Source organism: Triticum aestivum, chromosome 7B (assembly GCF_018294505.1).
Source record: "Triticum aestivum cultivar Chinese Spring chromosome 7B, IWGSC CS RefSeq v2.1, whole genome shotgun sequence".
Classification (NCBI taxonomy): Eukaryota; Viridiplantae; Streptophyta; class Magnoliopsida; order Poales; family Poaceae; genus Triticum; species Triticum aestivum.
This window is the reverse complement of record NC_057813.1, coordinates 576,107,260-576,123,836: the sequence shown is the minus strand read 5'-3', so window position 1 is coordinate 576,123,836 and position 16,577 is coordinate 576,107,260.

Genomic DNA, 16,577 nt, shown 5'->3' with positions numbered 1-16,577 from the left:
TCTTGCTGATAAATGGTCGACCGGATCAAGGCCATCTCTCTTTCTTCCTCTAGGAGGTCGACTGCATCTTGTCGAGCTTGCTCTGCTTCCTCCTCTGAGAATAGTTCATCTCGGGGAGCGCTGTGGAGAAAATCGCTCGGCAAAACGGCTTCGGCTCCATAGACTAAGAAGAATGGAGTCCGTCCAGTCGACCGATCGGGAGTTGTCCTCAGCCCCACAGCACTGACGGGAGCTCATCAACCCAAGCTCCAGCCGCATGCTTGAGGTCACGCATTAACTGAGGCTTCAACCCTTTGAGAATCAATCCATTCGCCCACTCAGCCTGTCCATTTGACTGAGGGTGGGCAACCGAAGCGTAATCGACCCTCGTGCCTTGGGAAGCGCAAAAGGTTTTGAACTCGTCGGAGTCGAAGTTCGACCTGTTATCCATGATGATGTTGTGTGGTACACCATATCTGAATATCAACTCTCTAATGAAACTCACAGCAGTGCTTGCTTCAAGGTTTTTGATGGGCTTGGCTTCGATCCACTTAGTAAACTTGTCGACTGCTACCAGCACATGGGTAAATCTGCTCCTGCCGGTCCTCAGAGGTCCAACCATGTCCAATCCCCAAACGGGAAAAGGCCAGACGAGTGGAATAGTCTTTAGAGCTGATGCTGGTTTGTGTGACATATTGGAGTAAAACTGACACCCCTCACACTTATCCACTATCTCCTTTGCCATCTCGTTGGCGTACGGCCAATAAAATCCGGCTCGGTATGCTTTGGCCACGATGGTCCAAGAGGACGCATGGTGACCACAGGTCCCCGAGTGAATATCATTGAGGATCATTCAGCCTTCTTCTGGCGTGATGCACTTCTAGCAAACCCCAGTCGCACTTTCTCTAAACAACTGTCCTTTTATCATAGTAAAGGCTTTAGACCGTTGGACGATCTGTCAAGCCTCTTCCTCATCCTCTGGAGTTCCTTCCTAAGAATGTAAGCGATGTATGGCACTGTCCAGTCGGGAGTGATGACCAAAACCTCCATGACTAAGTCGACCATGGCTGGGATTTCAACTTCAGTCGGATCTGTGGCGCTCTTGGGCTGCAGTGACTCTTTGGTGAAAGGATCTTCCTGAACTGAAGGTGAATGAATATGTTCTAGAAACATGTTTCGGGGAATGGCCTCTCTCTTTGAGCCTATCTTGGCTAATTCATCTGTAGCTTGATTTTTCAGTCAGGGAATATGGTGGAGCTCCAACCCTTCAAACCCCTTCTGCAGCTTTCTCACCGTGTTGCAGTAACCAGTCATGCCTGGGCTCCTGACATCCCATTCCTTCATCACTTGGTTGACCACCAAATCCGAGTCACCGTAGACCATAAGGCGACGGACACCGAGTAATATGGCCATACACAACCCGTATAGGAGTGCTTCGTATTCGGCTTCGTTATTGGAGGAATCAAAATGAATCTGGAAAACATAACTGAGCCTGTCTCCGCGGGGGCATACTAAAACTACTCCAGCGCCTGAACCATTCAACATCTTGGATCCATCAAAGAACATAGTCCAATGCTCCGAGTGAACTTGAGTCGGCAATTGCTGCTCAATCCACTCGGCAAGGAAATCTGCAATTGCTTGGGACTTGATGGCTCTCTTTGCCTCGAACTTGATATCTAATGGAAGGAGTTCGATCGCACATTTTGCTACTCAACCAGTGGCGTCTCTGTTATTCACAATTTCAGATAGTGGCGCATCGCCGACGACTGTAATGGAGTGGTCAGAGAAATAGTGCGCGACTTTCTTCATGGTCATGTATATTCCATAGACAAGCTTCTGATAATGTGGGTATCGTTGCCTGGATGGAGTCAAAACTTCAGAGAGATAATAGACCGGGCGTTGAACCTTGTAAGCTTTTCCTTCTTCTTCTTGTTCGACCGTGAGTACTGTGCTGACAACTTGTCCAGTGGCTGCAATATAAAGCAGTAAAGGCTCTTTGCTGATTGGTGCAGCGAGCACCGGCTGGGTGGAAAGCAGGGTTTTCAGCTCTGCAAACGCTGCGTCAGCTTCATCAGTCCACTCAAACTTATCAGACTTCTTCATTAGTCGGTAAAGAGGCAAGGCCTTTTCACCGAGACGAGAAATGAATTGACTCAGGGCGGCTAGACAACCAGTCAGCTTTTGAACATCATGCACTCGCACAGGCATTTCATTCAAAGGATGGTATCAACTTTTTCTAGATTAGCATCGATCCCTCGTCCGGAAATGAGAAAACCAAGTAACTTTCCTCCTGGAACTCCGAACGTGCATTTTGACGGATTAAGCTTGATATCGTACCTCCGCAGGTTGGCAAAGGTTTCTGCAAGGTCAGTCAATAGGTCGGAACCTTTGCGAGACTTGACCACAATGGCCCACATTCCGACTGATTTGAGTGAGCAGGCACTTCTCAATCATTCTCATAAATGGGGCTCCGGCATTTTTCAAACCGAAAGGCATGGTGACATAGCAAAAGCACCCGAACGGGGTGATGAAGGCTGTTTTTATTTCATCGGGGCCATACAGCGTATCCGGAATATGCATCTAGGAAAGACAAGCGCTCGCATCCCGCAGTCGAGTCGACAATCTGATCGATGCGAGGGAGAGGGAAGTGATCTTTCGGGCAGGCCCGATTGATATGCTTGAAATCGATGCACATACGAAGCGAATCATCCTTCTTAGGAACCATGACTACATTGGCTAACCACTCGGAGTGGTAGATTTCACGGATGAACTCTGCTGCCAACAGTCGAGCCACTTCTTCGCCAATTGCTTTCCTCTTCTGCATGGCGGACCGTCGAAGGTGCTCTTTGACGGGTTTTACTTTGGGGTCGACACGCAAACGGTGCTCAACCAGTCCTCTGGGTACACCTGGCATGTCAGAGGGTTTCCATGCGAACATGTCCCAGTTCTCACGGAGGAACTAGATGAGCACTTCTTCCTATTTGCTGTCGAGCGTGGTTGAAATATGAGTCGGCGCAACATTGGGATCGGTCGGGTGAATATGAATAGGCTTAGTTCCACCAGTCGACTAAAATGCAGAGTCTGTGGCGGGCTTCTTGGCTCGGAGAAAATCACTCGGATCTGCACTCGTCTGATACTCTTGCAATTCGACTCCTGCCATCTGAGCATCGGCGATTTTGGAACCTTTCTGGAAGCATTCCTCCGCCTTCTGCCGATTGCTAGTTACTGTGATCACACCTTTGGGGTCAGGCATCTTCAGCTTGAGGTACACATAACATGGTCGAGCCATAAAACATGCATAGGCTGGCCTACCCAAAATGGCATGATAGGTGCTCTGGAAATCCACGACTTCAAATGTCAACTTCTCCTTACGGTAATGCTTGGAATCACCGAAAACCACGTCGAGGGCGATCTGGCCGAGTGATTTGGCTTTCTTCCTAGGGATAACACCGTGGAAACTCATGTTGCTCTCACTCAGTTTGGACATCGGAATGCCCATCCCCTTCAAGGTTTCAGCGTAAAGGATGTTCAGGCCACTGCCACCATCCATCAGTACTTTGGTCAGTCGAGTGCCCCCAACCACAGGGTCGACCACCAGTGCTTGCCTCCCAGGGGTGGCCACACGAGCGGGATGGTCCGACCGGTCGAATGTGATGGCCGTCTGAGACCATGTCAGATAGGTGGTCTTCTCCGCAGGGGCGACCATGTTCACTTCTCTGTTGATGACCTTCAATCGACTCTTGCTTTCAACATCAGCAAAAATCATCAGAGTGGAATTGACTTTGGGATAACCATCGTCTTCCTCTTCATCTTCCTCCTTGTCCGAATCATTCTCCTTCTCATTGGGCGGTTTCTCTCAGAACTGCTGGATTAGGAGTCGACACTGCCGAGTGATATGCTTCGGGTAAATCAGATTACCTTCCTCATCTTTCTTTGGGTGGATGTGGCATGGCAAATCCAGCACATCATTCCCTTCTTTATCCTTCACCTTCTTTGGGGGCCAGGGCCCCTTAGGTTTTCCCTTAAACTTTCCTTGATTCACTGCTGCGATCTCTCCAGGAGCTGCTGGCTCGGCTTTACGCTTCTGCTTCCGACTGGAGTTACCTCCACCGGCGTCTTGGCCGACCGGTTTGCTCTTCCCGCTACGGAGTCGATCCTCTTCTTCTCTGTTAGCGTACCGGGTGGCTATCTCCATCATCCGAGCCAGAGTCATATCTCTAGTCCGACCGAATTTCAAGACCAACTCCCTGTACTTGACGCCTTCCTTGAAGGCACATACAGCTTGATGCTCTGAAACATTCTCGACGGTGTGATGCAAAGTGGACCATCTCTGGATGAACTCCCTCAAATTCTCATTCGGCTTCTGCACACAATGTTGTAGCTCAGGCAAACCTGCTGGTCGCTTGCACGTGCCCTCGAAAGTTCTCACGAACACTCGGGATAGCTCTTCCCAACTGTGAATACTGCCTGGAGTCAACTGAGTTAGCCACGCTCGGGCTGACCCTTCCAACATAAGAGGGAGATGCTTCATCGCTATCTCGTCATTGCCGCCCCCAATCTGCACAGCCACTCGGTAATCTTCAAGCCAAGTTTCCGGCTTGGATTCACCGGTGAACTTACTGACCCCGGATGCCAACCTGAAGTTGGGTGGAATCACTGCTGCTCTGATGGCTCTGCTAAAACACTCGGGACCAGAAACATGCACTCGACTGCCACTTGAACTGTCTCTGCCTGGGTCTTCTCTGTGCGCCCTATTTCGGTCGATCAGGCCTTGAACGGGGATAGATCTCGCGTCAAAGCCTGGTTCCCATGGGTCGACTAAAGCTCTGCACTCACCACTATGACGGCGCCTGTCATCATTCCGCCGAGGCACATACGACGCACTCCTCGGGGGAGGCATGGGTCCTCGACGGCGATTGTCACGGTCGAGTGGATGATCATATTGTCTATGCCCTTCACGCCGCGGAGGTGATCTGGGGCTGTGAGCCGACTGAACAGTGTCCGCTGCGACGGATCTGCTGTGGATCCTATCGCGCGACTGAGATACTGCTGTATTCTGCTCTCCCGCCGCCCTGAGCAGGGCCCGGATTTGCATCAACCCTCTGTCAGCCTCTGACTGAGACGGTTGGGTCGACTCTGCTATGCGGGCTGCGGCTGTGAGATTCTGAATCGGAGTGCGGTATACCTTAGGTGGAGGCGGAAAGAGTTGTTGTCAACTGGACTCATGGATCTGCTCCTGAGCGCGCTCGTCGAGAGCTCGCGGAGGTTATCCAGTCGAGTGCGCTCAGCCAGATTAGCTAAGCGCACCTCCTCCAAGGCCCGAGCCTCGGGGGTTTCTCCTACGATGGGCATGTGGAGTGCATCCATGTTGCGGCGACGAAGTTCTTCCATCTGCTGAGAAGAGAGGGGCTCAGGTCGGTATTCCTCGTGGGCGTGCAACGGATCACCACCTCCGTCTCTGCTGCCCTCCCGGCGGAAACCAGGTGGGCTGTGAGGCCCATCAACCATTAAGACTTCGGCCACAGGATCGCTGCTATCGCATTCGGATGCGGTCTCCGCGGAGCTAGTTGACAGATCGAACATGCCGTGGAGAGTTTCGTCGGGCTCGATTGCCGCGACTAGGTGGGTGGTCGATTGCTGAGCCACCACGTGTTTCACCCACCGCTGAAGCCGCGATCGACCGGATCGCTTACAGCAGCAGACGGTGGGGGGGGGGGACGCCATTGGAGCCGACTGGTATTGAGTCGACGGCTGCCGAAGAAGAACGCCACGAACGCACGCACGGAAGTGCGTCGCTCCTCGGACGAGGAGCTCCTCAGTGTCCAGGGGAGCTTCTTGGAGCCACACGGAGTCGTCGGCGACGAAAACGAGCGCGCCGAGACGGATCTCGCGGCCTTCAACCAATCCGCCGCCGGAAACCATGGTGATGGTGATCGGAAAAACTAGCAACTTCACGAATAAGTCGCTAAGACACCTGCCCCAAGGTGGGCGCTAACTATCGTGGTTCTAAGCCTGACAGTAGAAAGGGGGGTAGGTATGGAGAGGCAACATCTTAGCTATGGCGAAGATGTACACACGAGATTTACGAGTTCAGGCCCTTCTCTGAGGAAGTAATAGCCCTACGTCTCGGTGCCCGGAGGAGGTCGATTGGATTATGTGTGTTGTATTACACAGAGTGCGAACCCTTGTGCCAGAGGAGGGGGTGGCTTATATAGAGTGCTCCAGGACCCCATCCTGCCTCCATTACAAGGGAACTAATGTACATAAAGTAAGGGGTGTTACTGGTAACGCCAGCATTAAGTACTCTTAATGCCCATGAAGACTAAGGAGTGAATATCTGGCCGCTGTGCGTCCTACCGACTCCTGGTATTCAACGTGGTTGAGTGGTTCCCATATGGTCGAGTGAAGGTAGAGAATTCTGGTTGAGTGATTGCATCATCGAGTGGATTCTTGGTCTTCTCATTCTTCTGGGGTAGTGACCTCGGGTAGGGTGTGTAGGTCAGGCCTATGACCCTACCCCAGGTATGTATCTTCATCAGGCGCCCCCCTCCTTGTCCAATTCGGACTAGAGGGGGAGGGGGCGCACAGCCTGTCCTGGCTGCCCCTCCTCTTCTCCACTAGGGCCCATGAGGCCCACTAAACCCCCTGATGTCTACTACACAACCTTCTTCTTGTAGACGTTGTTGGGCCTGCAAGTCCACAGGTTTGTAGGACAGTAGCAAATTTTCCTCAAGTGGATGACCTAAGGTTTATCAATCCGTAGGAGGCGTAGGATGAAGATGGTCTCTCTCAAACAACCCTGCAACCAAATAACAAAGGGTCTCTTGTGTCCCCAACATACCAATACAATGGTAAATTGTACAGGTGCACTAGTTCGGCGAATAGATGGTGATACAAGTGCAATATGGATGGTAGATAAAGGTATTTGTAAACTAAATTATAAAAACAGCAAGGTAGCAAATAACAAAAGTGAGCGTAAACGGTATTGCAATGCTAGGAAACAAGGCCCAGGGTTCATACTTTCACTAGTGCAAGTTCTCTCAACAATAATAACATAGATAGATGATATAATAATCCCTCAACATGCAACAAAGAGTCACTCCAAAGCCACTAATAGCGGAGAACAAATGAAGAGATTATGGTAGGGTACGAAACCACCTCAAAGTTATCCTTTCTGTTCTATCTATTCAAGAGTTCGTAGTAAAATAATGTGAAGCTATTCTTTCCGCTCAATCCATCATAGAGTTCATACTAGAATAACACCTTAAGACACAAATCAACCAAAACCCTAATGTCACCTAGATACTCCATTGTCACCTCAAGTATTCGTGGGCATGATTATACGATATGCATCACACAATCTCAGATTTATCTATTCAACCAACACAAAGTACTTCAAAGAGTGCCCCAAAGTTTCAACCGGAGAGTCAAGAATGTGTGCCAACCCCTATGCATAGGTTCATGGGCGGAACCGGCAAGTTGGTCACCAAAACATACATCAAGTGGCACATGATATCCCATTGTCACCACAGATAAGCACGACAAGACATACAACAAGTGTTCTCATAAAAGACTCAATCCGATAAGATAACTTCAAAGGGAAAACTCAATTCATCACAAGAGAGTAGAGGGAGAGAAACATCCTAAGATCCAACTACAATAGCAAAGCTCGGGATACATCAAGATCGTGCCATAGAGGGAACACGAGAGAGAGAGAGAGAGAGAGATCAAACACATAGCTACTGGTACATACCCTCAGCCTCGATGGTGAACTACTCCCTCCTCGTCATGGAGAGCGCCGAGATGATGAAGATGGCCACCGGTGAAGGATCCCCCCTTCGGCAGGGTGCCGGAACGGGCTCCCGAGAGGTTTTTGGTGGCTACAAAGGGTTGCGGCGGTGGAACTCCCGATCTATCTTGATATATGATGTTTTTAGGGTACGAGAGAATATATAGGCGAAAGAAGTCGGTCGGGAGGTGCTCGAGGGGCCCACAAGACAGGGGGGTGCACCCTATAGGGGGGTGTGCCCTCCTATCTCGTGGCTTCCTCAATAACCCCCCCGGCTTGCACTCCAAGTCTCCTGGATCATAATCTTCCCAAAAATCACGTCGCCGAAGGTTTCGTTCCGTTTGGACTCCATTTGATATTCCTTTTCTTTGAAATACTGAAACAGGCAATAAAACAACAATATGGGTTGGGCCTCCGGTTAATAGGTTAGTCCCAAAAGTAATATAAAAGTGTATAATAAAGCCCATAATCATTCAAAACAGATAATATAATAGCATGGAACAATCAAAAATTATAGATACGTTGGAGACGTATCACCCCCCGGGGGTTCCGGTAACCCCCCGGTACTCCGGTATATGCCCGAAACCTTCCGAAACCATTCCGATGTCCGAACATAGTCATCCAGATCTTTATGTCTCGACCATTTCGAGACTCCTCGTCATGTCCATGATCATATCCGGGACCCTGAACTACCTTCGGTACATCAAAACACAAAAACTCATAATACCGATCGTCACCAAACTTTAAGCGTGCGGACCCTACGGGTTTGAGAACTATGTAGACATGACCGAGACTCATTTTCGGTCAATAACCAATAGCAGAACCTGGATGATCATATTGGCTCCTACATATTCTACGAAGATCTTTATCGGTTAAACCGCATAACAACATACTTTGTTCCCTTTGTCATCGGTATGTTAGTTGCCCGAGATTCGATCATCAGTATCTCAATACCTAGTTCAATCTCGTTACCGGCAAGTCTCTTTACTCGTTACTTAATGCATCATCTCGCAACTAACTCATTAGTCACATTGCATGCAAGGCTTATAGTGATGTGCATTACCGAGAGGGCCCAAAGATACCTCTCCGGCAATCGGAGTCACAAATCCTAATCTTGAAATACACCAACCCAACAAGTACCCTCGGAGACACCTGTAGAGTACCTTTATAATCACCTAGTTACATTGTGACGTTTGGTAGCACACAAAGTGTTCCTCCGGTAAACGGGAGTTGCATAATCTCATAGTCATAGGAACATGTGTAAGTCATGAAGAAAGCAATAGCAACATACTAAACGATCAAGTGCTAAGCTAACGGAATGGGTCAAGTCAATCACATCATTCTCCTAATGATGTGATCCTGTTAATCAAATAACAACTCATGTCTATGGTTAGGAAACACAACCATCTTTGATTCAACGAGCTAGTCAAGTAGAGGCATAGTAGTGACACTTTGTTTGTCTATGTATTCACACATGTACTAAGTATCCGGTTAATAGAATTATAGCATGAATAATAAACATTTATCATGATCTAAGGAAATATAAATAACAACTTTATTATTGCCTCTAGGGAATATTTCCTTCAGTCTCCCACTTGCACTAGAGTCTATAATCTAGTTCACATCACCATGTGATTTAACACAAATATTCACATATGTGTGTGATTAACACCCATAGCTCACATCGTCATGTGACCAACACCCAAAGGGTTTACTAGAGTCAATAATCTAGTTCACATCACTATGTGATTAACACCCAAAGATTACTAAGGTGTGATCATGTTTTGCTCGTGAGAGAATTTTAGTCAACGGGTCTGTCAAATTCAGAGCCGTATGTATTTTGCAAATTTCTATGTCTACAATGCTCTGCACGGAGCTACTCTAGCTAATTGCTCCCAATTTCAATATGTATCTAGATCGAGACTTAGAGTCATCCAGATCAGTGTCAAAGTTTGCCTCAACATAACTCTTTACGACGAACTCTTTATCACCTCCACAACCGAGAAATATTTCCATAGTCTTCACTACGGATAATTTTGACTGCTGTCCATTGATCTACTCTTAGATCACTATTGTACCCCCTTGCCAAAATTATAAAAAGGTATACAGTAGGATTGGTACATAGCACAACATACTTTATAAAACCTATGACTGAGGCATAGGGAATGACTTTTCATTCTCTTTCTATTTTCTGCCATGGTCAGGTTTTGAGTCTTACTCAACTTCACACCTTGCAACACAGTCAAGAACTCCTTTTTGACTGTTCCATTTTGAACTACTTTAAAATCTTATCAATGTATGTACTCATTGACAAATCTTATCAAGCATCTTGATCTATCTCTATAGATCTTGATGCTCAATGTGTAAGCAGCTTCGCCGAGGTATTTCTTTGAAAAACTCCTTTCAAACACTCCTTTATGCTTTCCAGAAAATTCTACATCATTTCCGATCAACAATATGTCTTTCACATATACTTATCAGAAGGGTTGTAGTGCTCCCACTCACTTTCTTGTAAGTACAGACCTTTCCAAAAGTCTGTAAAAAACCATATGCTTTGATCAACTCATCAAAGCGTATATTCCAACTCCGAGATGCTTGCTCCAGTCCATTGATGAATCGCTGGAGATTGCACATTTTGTTAGCACCCTTTGGGTCGACAAAACCTTCTGGTTGCATCATATACAACTCTTCTTAATAAATCCATTAAAGAATGCAGTTTTGACATCCATTTGCCAGATTTCAGAAAATGTGGCAATTTGCTAACATGATTCAGACAGACTTAAGCATCGTTACGAGTGAGAAATCTCATCGTATTCAACACCTTGAACTTGTCGAAAACCTTCCGCAACAAGTCGAGCTTTGTAGATAGTAACACTACTATCAGTGTCCATATTCCTCTTGAAGATCCATTTATTTAACTTGGCTTGCTGATCATCGAGCAAGTCAACCAAAGTCCATACTTTGTTCTCATACATGGATCCTATCTCCGATTTTATGGCCTCAAGCCATTTCGCAGAATCTGGGCTCATCATCGCTTCCTCATAGTTCGTAGATTCATCATGGTCTAGTAACATGACTTCTAGAACAGGATTACCGTACCACTCTGGTGCGGATCTTACTCTGGAAGACCTACAAGGTTCGGTAGCAACTTGATCTGAAGTTTCATGATCATCATTATTAACTTCCTCAGTAATTAGTGTAGGAATCAATGGAACTGATTTCTGTGATGAACTACTTTCCAATAAGGGAGAAGGTACAATTACCTCATCAAGTTATACTTTCCTCCCACTCACTTCTTTCGAGAGAAACTTCTTCTCTAGAAAGGATCCATTCTTAGCAACGAATATCTTGCCTTTGGATCTGTGATAGAAGGTATACCCAACAGTTTCCTTTGGGTATCCTATGAAGACGCACTTCTCCGATTTGGGTTCGAGCTTATCAGGTTGAAACTTTTCACATAGGCAGCATAGCCCCAAACTTTTAAGAAACGACAACTTTGGTTCCTTGCCAAACCATAATTCATAAAGCGTCGTCTCAATGGATTTTGATGGTGCCCTATTTAAAGTGAATGCAACTGTCTCTAATGCATAACCCCAAAACTATAGTGGTAAACCGATAAGAGACATCATAGATCGCACAATATCCAATAAAGTGTGGTTATGATGTTTGGACACACCATAACGCTATGGTGTTCCATGTGGCGTGAGCTGTGAAACTGTTCCACATTGTTTTAAATGAAGGCCAACCTCGTAACTCAAATATTCTCCTCTACGATCAGATCATAGAAACTTTATTTTCTTGTTACGATGATTCTCCACTTCACTCTGAAATTCTTTGAACTTTTCAAATGTTTCAGACTTGTGTTTCATTAAGAAGATATACCCATATCTGCTCAAATCATCTGTGAAGGTCAGAAAATAACGATACCCACACTACTAGGGAAAAGCCTAGCAGAAGCGCGTGTTTTGGGTGTATCAGTAGCGCGGGTGCCCGCGCTATTGATACGACGCCACAGCTAACTTGTAGCAGTAGCGCGTGTTGACACACGCTACTGCTATACATGGTTAGCTGTAGCGTGCATTGCAAACAGCGCTACTGCTAATTAGCTGTAGCGGGTCTTATACCCCGCGCTACTACTATTACTTTCAAAAACAAAAACAAAAATCTCGATCCCGTGCGTGCTGTCAATGGCAGCAATGGTAAGATCTAGCGATGATTGGAGTCACCGGAGGCATGAACGGACAGCGGAAGACCAGATCCAGCAGTTGCTGTTGGAGAGGGCCCGTTTCTATGGTAGAGTCAGGCCGCGGCATGGGGCTCGTCTTCTCGACCATGCCAGATAGCTCCGGGTCATCCATGGCGATGACCTGCACGGGCATGGACATGGGAGGGTGAGTTAAACCAGAGGGAGAGAGAGAAAAGGAAAACCGAGGGAGAGAGGAAGGTGATGTAGGGAGCAGCGGAGCTAGTCACTGGTGGCGAGGTGCTCTGGTGTGGTGGCGCGGGGCGGCGGCCTCCTAGACATCGGTGGAACACCGGCGAGCTCCTAGACGCCGGTGGCGTGAGGTGGCGGCCTCTTTCGGCGCCATGGAGGAGGATGGGTGCATGGGCAATAGGTCCATGTGAGAGCGTATGGAAAGTGAGAGGAGAGAGTGGTGGAAGATAGGAGGGATCTGGGGGAGGAGATGGGGATTCGGCCGAGGATATGGCGACTTCACCTACCTCGTACTTAGTAGTAGCGAGGGGTATAAAACCGCGCTACTACTATCAACTTAGTAGTAGAGTGGGTTTATACCCCTCGCTACTACTATGGCATGTGTCAGGGGGCACGGTAGAGACTGCTTAGTAGTAGCGAGGGTTAAAAACCCGCGCTACTACTATCAACTTAGTAGTAGCGAGGGTTAAAAACCCGCGCTACTGCTAATTAGCAGTAGCGCTTCTATTTGTGCCGCGCTGCTACTAAGATTATGTGTATAAGGTTTTCCCTAATAGTGCCACCATGAGCATCAATGCTCATTGGATCGCATACATCGGTATGTATTATTTCCAATAAGTCACTAGCTCATTCCATTGTTCCGGAGAACGGAGTTTTAGTCATCTTGCCCAAAAGGCACGGTTCGCAAGCATCAAATGATTCATAACCAAGTGATTCCAAAAGTCCATCAGTATGGAGTTTCATCATGCACTTTACACCGATATGACCCAAACGGCATTGCCACAAATAAGTTGCACTATCATTATTAACTTTGCATATTTTGTCATCAATATTATGAATATGTGTATCACTACGATCAAGATTCAATAAACCATCAACATTGGGTGTATGACCATAGAAGTTTTTATACATGTAAACAGAATAACAATTTATTCTCTGACTTAGATGAATAATTGTATTGCAATAAACATGATCTAATCATATTTATGCTCAACGCAAACACCAAATAACGTTTATTTAGGTTCAACACTAATCTCGAAAGTATAGGGAGTGTGCGATGATGATCATATCAATCTTGGAACCACTTCCAACACACATCGTCACTTCACCCTCAACTAGTCTCTGTTTATTTTTGTAATTCTTGTTTCGAGTTACTAATATTAGCAACCAAACAAACATCAAATACCCAGGGGTTACTATAAACACTAGTAAGGTACACATCAATAACATGTATATCAAATATACCCTTGTTCACTTTGCCATCCTACTTATCCACCAAATATGCAGGGCATTTCCGCTACCAGTGACCATTTCCTTTGCAGTAGAAGCACTCGGTTTCAGGCTTTGGTCCAGCTTTGGGCTTCTTCATGGGAGTGACAACTTGCTTGTCATTCTACTTGAAGTTCTCTTTCTTTCCCTTTGCCCTTTTCTTGAAACTAGTGGTCTTGCCAATCATCAACACTTGATGCTCTTTCTTGATTTCTACCTTCATCAATTTCAGCATCACGAAGAGCTCGGGAATCATTTTCGTCATCCCTTGCATACTATAGTTCATCACGAAGTTCTAGTAACTTAGTGATGGTGACTAGAGAACTCTGTCAATCACTATCTTATCTAGAAGATTAACTCCCACTTGATTCAAGCGATTGTAGTACTCAGACAACCTAAGAACTTGCTCACTAGTTGAGCAATTCTCCTCCATCTTTTAGGCGAAGTATTTGTTAGAGGTCTCATACCTCTTGATACGGGCATGAGTCTGAAATATCAATTTCATCTCATGGACATCTCATATGTTTTGTGACGTTTCAAAAACGTTTTTGTAGTCCCGGTTCTAAGCCATAAAGCATGGTGCACAAAACTATCAAGTAGTCATCATATTGAGCTAGCCAAACATTCATAATGTCTGCATCTACTCCTGCAATAGGTCTGTCACCTAGCAGTGCATCAAGGACATAACTCTTTTGTGCAGCAATGAGGATAAACCTCAGATCACAGACCAAATCCGCATCATTGCTACTAGCATCTTTCTGTTAGGGAATGTAGTAATTTCAAAAAAAATCCTACGCACACGCAAGATCATGGTGATGCATAGCAACGAGAGGGGAGAGTGTTGTTCACGTACCATCGTAGACCGAAAGCGGAAGCGTTAGCACAACGCGGTTGATGTAGTCGTACGTCTTCACAATCCGACCGATCCAAGTACCGAACGTACGACACCTCCGAGTTCAGCACACGTTCAACTCGATGACGTCCCTCGAACTCCGATCTAGCTGAGCTTTGAGGGAGAGTTCCATCACCACGACGGTGTGATGACTATGATGATGTTCTACTGACGCAGGGCTTTGCCTAAGCACCGCTACGATATTATTGAGGTGGAATATGGTGGAGGGGGGCACCGCACACGGCTAATAGATCTCGAGGATCAATTGTTGTGCCTAGAGGTGCCCCCCTGCCCCCGTATATAAAGGATCAAGGGGGAGGGGGCGGCCAGCCAGGAGGAGGCCCGCCAGGGAGGAGTCCTACTCCCACCGGGAGTAGGACTCCCTCCTTTTCCTAGTCCAAGTAGGAGAGGGGAAGGAAGGGAGAGAAGAAAGGAAGGAAAGGGGGCGCCGCCCCCCTCCTTGTCCTATTCGGACTAGAGGGGGAGGGGGCACGCGGCCAGCCTTGGCCGTCCCTCCTCTTCTCCACTTAGGGCCCATGAGGCCCATTAACCCCCCGGGGGGTTCCGGTAACCCCCGGTACTCCGGTATACATCCGATAACCCCCGGAACCATTCTGGTGTCCGAATATAGTCATCCAATATATCAATCTTCATGTGTCGACCATTTCGAGACTCCTCATCATGTCCGTGATCGCATCGGGACTCCGAACTATCTTCGGTACATCAAAACACAAAAACTCATAATATAGTTGTCATCTAACTTTAAGCGTGCGGACCCTACGGGTTCGAGAACTATGTAGACATGACCGAGACATGTTTCCGGTCAATAACCAATAGCGGAACCTGGATGCTCATATTGGCTTCTACATATTCTACGAAGATCCTTGTCGGTCAAACCGCATAACAACATACGTTGTTCCCTTTGTCATCGGTATGTTACTTGCCCAAGATTCGGTCGTCGGTATCTCAATACCTAGTTCAATATCATTACTAGCAAGTCTCTTTACTCGTTATATAATGCATCATTCTGTAACTAACTCATTAGCTACATTGCTTGCAAGGCTTATAGTGATTTGCATTACCGAGAGGGCCCAGAGATACCTCTCCGACAATCGGAGTGATAAATCCTAATCTCGAAATACGCCAACTCAACATGTACCTTCGGAGACACCTATAGAGCTCCTTTATAATCATCCAGTTATGTTGTGACGTTTGGTAGCACACAAAGTGTTCCTCTAGTAAACTGGAGTTGCATAATCTCATAGTTGTAGGAACATGTATAAGTCATGAAGAAAGCAATAGCAACATACTAAACGATCAAGTGCTAAGCTAACGGAATGGGTCAAGTCAATCACATCATTCTTCTAATGATGTGATCCCGTTAATCAAATGACAACTCATGTCTATGGTTAGGAAACACAACCATCTTTGATCAAGGAGCTAGTCAAGTAGAGGCATACTAGTGACACTATGTTTTTCTATATATTCACACATGTATTATGTTTCCGGTTAATACAATTCTAGCATAAATAATAAACATTTATCATGATATAAGGAAATAAATAATAACTTTATTATTGCCTCTAGGGCATATTTCCTTTAGTCTCCCACTTGCACTAGAGTCAATAATCTAGATTACATAGTAATGATTCTAACACCCATGGAAGAGGCTTAGTCAACGGGTCTGCAACATTCAGATCTGTATGTATCTTGCAAATCTCTATGTCTCCCACCTGGACTTGGTCTCGGATGGAATTGAAGCGTCTCTTGATGTGCTTGGTTCTCTTGTGAAATCTGGATTCCTTTGCCAAGGCAATTGCACCAGTATTGTCACAAAATTGTTTCATTGGTCCTGATGCACTAGGTATGACACCTAGATCGGATATGAACTCCTTCATCCAGACTCCTTCATTTGCTGCTTCCGAAGCAGCTATATACTCCGCTTCACATGTAGATCCCGCCACGACGCTTTGTTTAGAACTGCACCAACTGACAGCTCCATCGTTTAATATAAACACGTATCCGGTTTGCGATTTAGAATTGTCCGGATCAGTGTCAAAGCTTGCATCGACGTAACCATTTATGACTAGCTCTTTGTCACCTCCATAAACGAGAAACATATCCTTAGTCCTTTTCAGATATTTCAGGATATTCTTGACCGCTGTCCAGTGATCCACTCCTGGATTACTTTGGTACCTCCCTACTAAACTGAT